The sequence below is a fragment of the Periplaneta americana genome, chromosome 10 (assembly GCF_040183065.1).
Source record: "Periplaneta americana isolate PAMFEO1 chromosome 10, P.americana_PAMFEO1_priV1, whole genome shotgun sequence".
NCBI lineage: Eukaryota > Metazoa > Arthropoda > Insecta > Blattodea > Blattidae > Periplaneta > Periplaneta americana.
In genome coordinates this window covers 31,408,780-31,418,939 of record NC_091126.1, presented here as the reverse complement: position 1 = coordinate 31,418,939, position 10,160 = coordinate 31,408,780, and the positions used below count along the sequence as shown (strand labels likewise).

Here is a 10,160-nt window from a genome sequence, read left to right as displayed (position 1 = left end):
CTGGTACCACTACACTACTAGTTCTCTTCTACTACTGCTACTACTATAGGGAAGACCAGGTAACTTGATACCCTAAGGGTGAAACCTAACCATTTTTCCCCCATTACTACAAATGCTAGTGGATTATGGTGATTTTCTAGTTTGAAGGTTGAATTTTCTTTTGCCAACTTCGTTTCGAATTTCGATACTGACAAATACTATAAATGGTAGTGATTTTGTAACCGGTATGTTGGCAGCTGAGGCAAATATCGACAATATTTGCCGGTACTGGAGTTCCATGAAATTAAAATTGTACTAGATTTCTCAGCCGGTTACTGGAAGATAGTGAAATTCGAACTTATTAATAATTAATTAATATTAGTATTAATATTAATACATTATAGTTATGTTATGTGTTGCGTTGTGGTTATAAATCAAGAATAGTCAGATAAGTACGAATGAATATAATATACTTGGGCGTGATAATGCACGTGGGTAATGGATAGAAATATTATTTCAAATTTTAATGAATTTCTTTCGTGTTTAGATTTTTATTACTATGTCAAAAAAATGAAATAGTGTTGCAGTGACTCCTCCAAGGAAGAAAATGTGTGGCATTCAGAGTACGCTTCAGAAATCTGTAGTTCACGTGTATAATGAGTTGAAGAAAGAAGATAATGAAGAAGGAATTATGCTAACGGAGACAGCAATTACAACCAGAATAGGACAATTATTAGGAGTAAGTATTCTTAAGCATACATTTCAAAGTGGTATTCAGTTTTAGGAGTTTGCACTAATAATTTCATGATTGTGGTCAAACAAAACAAATTTTTAGGTTAGGCCTAATGTTTAATCAAGTCAGTGATTTTCATATTGCCAAACTAAATACATTTAAGATACTGTAATACTGCAGTAGGTGATAGCTTAAATACATTTACAAATTAGACGAACAAGTAATCAAACAGCACGAAAGTAAATTTCCAGTTTTCTCTTTTGGTATTAAATTAACCGTTCAGATCACAATTTACATGCCACATCGGCCGAAGAAAATACAAGTCATATTGTAATTATTAACTTGATATTGCAGCAAATATTACATGAATGTTGGCCTGTTATGGTGCTTAAAAATAATTCAGTTTTATATAGTAACTATATAACATACTCTATAAAGCATAGGAACGTTGACTCTGGCTGAATAATTTATTCATGACTGGTCTAAGTAATATTAAATATGGTGTTTCTTCAGAAAAGCTACCCCACCCAAAGTACTTGTTAAGATATAACACTCGAGAGGACGAGGACGCACTACTGGGAAACTAACCATTTCTCTTCGTCCTGGACCTCTCGCATGTTATATTGGTAATTAGTAACAAGTTTGAGGGAGGGACTACAACAATGCATTAGAATATACAGGTAAGTGTCAAAGGATTTTTGTGCTGAAAGTATTTGTGGCTGTGCACTAAAACCACGTGTTCATCACTATGTAAATATCACAGAAATCAATTAAACAAAATAAAATTATGCCTTCTTTGGGGTAGCTTTTCTGGAGAATTACCTAAATATTAGCCTACTTAAACCTATCGTAGACCCAACCTAACATGTTGATCATTTTCTATTCATATAGCTATAAATGTTGGTATTATGCATGAATTTTATGATATAACAATTTTTAGAAGTATTATGTTATTGTTTGTTATTACAGCTTGGCTTAACTACAGCCACGAAAGTGATCAATTCACACAAGGGGACCCCACTCGTGACACCAGGAAAACATAGACTACGTAAACATCCAGTGACTGATGCTGATGATTTTACGGAAGATGCAATTGCGAGATTTATTTATGACAAGTTACATAAAGGTAGGGAAGTTACAGGAATTATTGTGTTGATTTATGCAATGTAATTCTGATATTAGTCATAGGCCTATGTATAAAAATATGGCATAATTTTCATTTACTGTTACAGGGGAAGTACTAACAGCAGCAAAAGTTCTGGAACATATGAATGATGATTATGAAACATATTTATTTAGAGTATCCTTATCATCGGTGAAAAAAATTTTGAAAGAGATGAAATTTCTATGGAGCAAAGGGGATCCTTATACACATGTATGAGAAAGTGATGTTATTCGTTTTTAAGAGAATATATAAGAAATGTGGAGCGTGAGAACCCTAAACCCGTAGTATTCTTGGATGAGACTTGGATTTTTATGAATGGTAAATTTCAATGTATTGTGAGACATTGAGTGATTGAATTTTTTACTAACAAATAGATTAACACTTATGTGGAATATGAAATTGCAATTAATATAGGCTACTAGTAATGAATTCAGGTGGGAACAACATGTTTTGCAATTAATAGTTTCATATTATAACTAGAGGTTAGTTATAAAATTCTTGAACGGTTTTCCTGTCTTTAAAATTTTTGTGTCTCTTAGAGTGTCAATGTGAATTGCTTTTCTCTCTCTGTTTTTTTAAGTATGATCACCCACTTATTCATGAAATAAACCAGGTGAAGTTTCCAGTGACATGAATGGTGTTATTCATAGACCAACAAATGAGGGTGGAAGATTAGATGCCGGAACGAAAGGTGGATTTATACTCGGTAAGTTATATTGATTTATATTTTACGTAAATTTGGCAAGAGTAATTTTTTAAATCAGGGTACAAAAATATAAAAATTGGTGACTAAATAAAAACGTGGGAAAGCCTTTCACCAAAGAGGATCTCATGTCATGTCATGTTATGTTATGTTTTATTTTCTTTATTTAAATGCTGTGAATTCATGTGACGTAATTATATGCCCAGGTATAATTTTTATTGCAGGTGCTGATTTAATTTTTTCATGCAATTGAAAGAAAAGTCAGGACTACCATAGTGCTATGAATAGCCCTGTAGTTGAGAAGTGGGTGCAAACACAGTTGTTGACCTGAGAACATTAGGGCAATGCGTTATTGTCATGGATAGTGCTGCATATCATAGCAGACTTGTGAAAAATCAGCCAACAACAAAATGGAGGAAAGAACAGCTACTGGTGATTGCAACTGAATATAATAGATTTGTTGTTCTAAATGATAAGAGTTGTACTAAATGATAAGAGTTGATGGTGTGAAATCACCTTTTGATATTACATTGCAATATTAATTTCCATACTTTACAGTCATTATTATTATTATTATTATTATTATTATTATTATTATTATTATCTTTACTACTACTACTACTACTACTACTACTACTTATAGATGCTACTTTTTTCTTTCAGGTGAAATTGAATCTACATAAGAATCCTAAAACAACAGAGCCTTGCCAATTACTGTTCTGAAGCTGCCTTGTCTTATGTGTTGTGTCTATATACAATTAATTCTTTCAGTTTTTTTTCCCCTTTAATGTAATGAAGTTGTTGGTTGATTGATACCAAGTGTTCAGCAGTTGATGTCATTTGTTATCTTGCACTCCAATATTTAACCAGATGATTGAAAGCTGTGTAAAGTTAAACAGTCAAGACAATGATCCATATCTTCATTGAGATTTCAGAAATGGCATGGGGAGATTCTGAAATATCAGTTCTTTGTAAATATTTGAGACAATCATGGCCTGTGATAATATGAGTACTGCCACTGTAGATTTTCATAGAAGTTCAGTTATTAAATTAGGTGTATTATTTTTACTATGTATTGTACTATATTTTTGTTTCGCTTAATTGATGAATTATATATGCTGTAAATTGAATAGTAGACTGTAGGTCTATAGCTTAACTGATGAATTGTATGTGCTGTAAATTAAATAGTAGGCTGTATACCACAAGTGATGAATTGTTTATGCTTGTAATGTGAAGTAATTTGCATGATATTTATTATCAGTTTCTGTATATTTCAACTGATTGAATTGTTTATACTTTTAAATTGAATTAACTTGCTTGCTATGTATTATATTTTATAGCTTAACTGATGAATAATTGTTTAGGTTTGTCAATTTAATAATCTGAGTGCCATGTACTTCATATTTTTAGTGGAGCCACCAATGTAGCTTAGTCAGTAGACTCGTTGGCCTGCAAATTCAGAGCTGCACTCGAGGGTAGTTTGGATCCCCCATTTGGTCTGATTAGTTGGTTTCTTCTGAGGATTTTCCTCCATCGTGGAGCAGACGCCGGATGGCCTATTGCAATTTTTTCATTTGCTTCAGAATCATTCCGATTTTTGTTACCACATTGTCATGTTCTGATCTTGTTATTCTTTTAACAGTGTGGTAAGATGCAGGTATAGATAACCTTACAGTAATTTTGCTACCTTTCAGCTACCTCATTACCTCCCACTCCATAAAGTTCATGGATCCACGGAAGTACCAGTCGTCGATGTAATTCGACCATTTTGCTTAAAATATTAAAACACTGTAAAATATTGAGATTTCATGCTGTTACGTCCATTACTGCAGCAAGAACATCTGATTTTGAATCTGATAGTATGACAGCCTTCTCAGATTTATGAAGTCGATACTGGAGATTTTGTAAGCTTAAAAGTGTATCTAAATTTTCACTATCAAAATTAGTCAGTGTTTGAAGTTAGTTAGTTAGTTAGTTAGTGGCATTTAAAAAGGGCGCGTCAGCTACTATGGCTATTTGCGCCCTTATCTAAAATCTTTCACTAAACACAAACACAATACAATAACCAGAATGTTTAAAAAGCTAAAAAGCGTTGTCACGGTTAAAATGGGGCAAACAAGTGTTTGAATATAATTCCCTGTAAAAGGGAATATACTGGTATTGTACTACAACACCACTACATCTATGGCTTGGTAAACAGGATCCATCTATAAAAAATACTGTATGTAGTCACTCACTGACCAGATCATTTATCGTTTCTAATGATTTTTAAAATGTCTGGAGAAGTATCACATTTCTTAACATCATCTGTTAAAGTTAACTTATATACTATTCATTTTGAAATAACTTGGGATTGTGTTTTATTAGTAAAGTTTCCCTTAATTGAGCAAGTTTGAGTTCTCCAAGTAGAGTCAAAAAGTCTGTTGGGATTTTGGCTCAGTTTATTAATATTTGTGGACTGTGATTTTTTGTTCTAGACAACCATATTATCTGCAAATGATGAGATTATCATAAGATCTATTTCTTTAGTTAGACCATCGACATTAATATTGGAAAATGTATTCCTGAAAACAACAATGTGGGAAGCCCAGATGAATCTGTCTCTATTTACATATTTGTGACAATGAATCAAATAATCAAGTCACTGACCCAGTGTAACACTTTATCATGGACACCCTAAGTTTGCAATTTCTTAAGTGATTTATATCTACAGAGCCATATGATCCTTGAAAATAAATTAAAATTGTTAAGTTGTTTTGTTTTCTGTTTAAAATATCTTTAATATCTTGACTAAAATTTAAAATCTGTCCATTTGTTGAATGCAATTCTCTAAAGTCAACCCAATAAAATGAAAGTTAGTTACTAGATTCCAGGAACCAATTCAATCTATGAAATCATCTCTTCCATAATTTTGGCTATCATACTAGTAAGTGGTATCTGTCGATAACTCGAAAAGATATTAGTTGAATAATTGCTTTTCAAAATTGATGTTATGATAGATTTTCTCCAGACAGATATTGTATTTTAGATGAGATTACAAGATAAAAGTAGTGAGTTTGCTTGTTTGCCAACATGTTTAAGAAAATCAGCATGTGTATTGTCTGGACTTGGAGATGTTTTGGGTCTTATGTTATTAAATTAATAGTAATATTCAGTTCTTGATTAAATATTGTTATATAAAGTAGATAGTAGATTTAATATTTCTTTCAGTTTTTCCTTAATAGTCTGACGTACACAGATAAAACTAACAACCACACCACCAACTAATCTAATAGAAATTAAAATATAATTAAATGTAGTAAAAGTAATTAAAATTATAAATACACGTAATAAACCATAACCCCCTAATTTCAACAATATACTATTTTATTCCCTTTTACAGCTTGTAGATAATTATTAATTATAGTTATTACTTATTAGCATAATATTTATTGAACTTATTGGCTATTTCACTTCGTTTGAAAGATGTTATTGTGTACAAAAAGCATTTTTTGATGATCGTTTCATGCTGTATGTTGTGTATAAATCTATGATTTCTGGCCATCTGTTCTGTGTAATCCATCTTTTGTATAGAATTAATAAAATATTCTTTTGGTAGTAATTATTTTATTAATTGAGTATTTAATTTTCACCAGCTCACATTTCTTGAATCATTTGCTTTTTCTTATTTAAATTTAGGACACAAGAGCCAAAAAGAGACTTCACAGTTATGTATCATACATTTTTTCAATGACAAGACGTGGAGTTGCAGAAATAATAAGTGTAAGTGTAGCATTATTAAGCAATTTACAAACAAATGAAATCTTTAAAAAGGTATCTAGAAGTGAAATTACTTATGGCTTTTAAGGACCAAAATTATTTTTGTAAGTTGATTTATTATTATTTCAGTTTTAGCATAGTTGTATTATCCATTTCCTTACTAATTTCAAAAAATAATCAGAAGTTCATTCGAATTCCAACCAAAAGTCAATTGGTTATTAATTTATCTACCTTTAGGAAGTACAGTATATGTACGCTGGAATCTTTGAAGTGAAGTGACAATAATTTAATTGGTCTTGGAACAGATTTGATTCTTGAATATTATATACTATACTTTGTTGTATATTTACGTCTAGTAACCTATTAATGCTAATACTAATAATAATGTAAAGGAATAAAAGAATAGAACATAGCAATACATTTCTCATTATTATTGAAACTATTTAGAATAACCTTCCAACATTAAGGTAAAGTACGGTGAGTAAAGAAGTCATTCAGTACATAGGATCGTGATTTTACTACATGTGGTGATATCTGGTAACAGTTGGCAACACTGACAAGGCGGAAATATTTGCTGTTTGGGAACTGAACTTACGTGATCCTCACTATATCACAGTCTAGTATATGCCGTCACGAAGCTTGAGTTGTGAGGGTGCTAGAAACAATAGACTGTGCCGGTATTATTTCACATTGTCTGTAACGAGGCGATAGAAGCGATCCTAGTGTTTAGCAACTATCTATGGTTGCATATTTACTACGTATTAAGCTTCGTGACTACTACTACTACTACTACTACTACTACTACTACTACTACTACTACTACTACTACTACTACTACTACTACTACTACTACTACTACTACTACTACTACTACTACTACTACTACTACTACTACTACTACTACTACTACTACTACTACTACTACTACTACTACTACTACTACTACTACTACTACTACTACTACTACTACTACTACTACTACTACTACTACTACTACTACTACTACTACTACTACTACTACTACTACTACTACTACTACTACTACTACTACTACTACTACTACTACTACTACTACTACTACTACTACTACTACTACTACTACTACTACTACTACTACTACTACTACTACTACTACTACTACTACTACTACTACTACTACTACTACTACTACTACTACTACTACTACTACTACTACTACTACTACTACTACTACTACTACTACTACTACTACTACTACTACTACTACTACTACTACTACTACTACTACTACTACTACTACTACTACTACTACTACTACTACTACTACTACTACTACTACTACTACTACTACTACTACTACTACTACTACTACTACTACTACTACTACTACTACTACTACTACTACTACTACTACTACTACTACTACTACTACTACTACTACTACTACTACTACTACTACTACTACTACTACTACTACTACTACTACTACTACTACTACTACTACTACTACTACTACTACTACTACTACTACTACTACTACTACTACTACTACTACTACTACTACTACTACTACTACTACTACTACTACTACTACTACTACTACTACTACTACTACTACTACTACTACTACTACTACTACTACTACTACTACTACTACTACTACTACTACTACTACTACTACTACTACTACTACTACTACTACTACTACTACTACTACTACTACTACTACTACTACTACTACTACTACTACTACTACTACTACTACTACTACTACTACTACTACTACTACTACTACTACTACTACTACTACTACTACTACTACTACTACTACTACTACTACTACTACTACTACTACTACTACTACTACTACTACTACTACTACTACTACTACTACTACTACTACTACTACTACTACTACTACTACTACTACTACTACTACTACTACTACTACTACTACTACTACTACTACTACTACTACTACTACTACTACTACTACTACTACTACTACTACTACTACTACTACTACTACTACTACTACTACTACTACTACTACTACTACTACTACTACTACTACTACTACTACTACTACTACTACTACTACTACTACTACTACTACTACTACTACTACTACTACTACTACTACTACTACTACTACTACTACTACTACTACTACTACTACTACTACTACTACTACTACTACTACTACTACTACTACTACTACTACTACTACTACTACTACTACTACTACTACTACTACTACTACTACTACTACTACTACTACTACTACTACTACTACTACTACTACTACTACTACTACTACTACTACTACTACTACTACTACTACTACTACTACTACTACTACTACTACTACTACTACTACTACTACTACTACTACTACTACTACTACTACTACTACTACTACTACTACTACTACTACTACTACTACTACTACTACTACTACTACTACTACTACTACTACTACTACTACTACTACTACTACTACTACTACTACTACTACTACTACTACTACTACTACTACTACTACTACTACTACTACTACTACTACTACTACTACTACTACTACTACTACTACTACTACTACTACTACTACTACTACTACTACTACTACTACTACTACTACTACTACTACTACTACTACTACTACTACTACTACTACTACTACTACTACTACTACTACTACTACTACTACTACTACTACTACTACTACTACTACTACTACTACTACTACTACTACTACTACTACTACTACTACTACTACTACTACTACTACTACTACTACTACTACTACTACTACTACTACTACTACTACTACTACTACTACTACTACTACTACTACTACTACTACTACTACTACTACTACTACTACTACTACTACTACTACTACTACTACTACTACTACTACTACTACTACTACTACTACTACTACTACTACTACTACTACTACTACTACTACTACTACTACTACTACTACTACTACTACTACTACTACTACTACTACTACTACTACTACTACTACTACTACTACTACTACTACTACTACTACTACTACTACTACTACTACTACTACTACTACTACTACTACTACTACTACTACTACTACTACTACTACTACTACTACTACTACTACTACTACTACTACTACTACTACTACTACTACTACTACTACTACTACTACTACTACTACTACTACTACTACTACTACTACTACTACTACTACTACTACTACTACTACTACTACTACTACTACTACTACTACTACTACTACTACTACTACTACTACTACTACTACTACTACTACTACTACTACTACTACTACTACTACTACTACTACTACTACTACTACTACTACTACTACTACTACTACTACTACTACTACTACTACTACTACTACTACTACTACTACTACTACTACTACTACTACTACTACTACTACTACTACTACTACTACTACTACTACTACTACTACTACTACTACTACTACTACTACTACTACTACTACTACTACTACTACTACTACTACTACTACTACTACTACTACTACTACTACTACTACTACTACTACTACTACTACTACTACTACTACTACTACTACTACTACTACTACTACTACTACTACTACTACTACTACTACTACTACTACTACTACTACTACTACTACTACTACTACTACTACTACTACTACTACTACTACTACTACTACTACTACTACTACTACTACTACTACTACTACTACTACTACTACTACTACTACTACTACTACTACTACTACTACTACTACTACTACTACTACTACTACTACTACTACTACTACTACTACTACT

The 10,160-nt window shown here is 32.1% G+C and overlaps 1 long non-coding RNA gene across 1 annotated transcript; it reads left to right on the top strand.

The window, feature by feature from the left end:
• The first annotated feature begins 242 nt into the window (after window positions 1-242).
• On the top strand, window positions 243-6,198 carry LOC138707535 (uncharacterized). Its single transcript, XR_011334266.1, has 6 exons — window positions 243-718; window positions 1,682-1,838; window positions 1,945-2,195; window positions 2,458-2,583; window positions 2,805-3,012; window positions 3,244-6,198. It is a non-coding gene; the product is annotated as an uncharacterized lncRNA (long non-coding RNA).
• The last annotated feature ends 3,962 nt before the right edge of the window (window positions 6,199-10,160 follow it).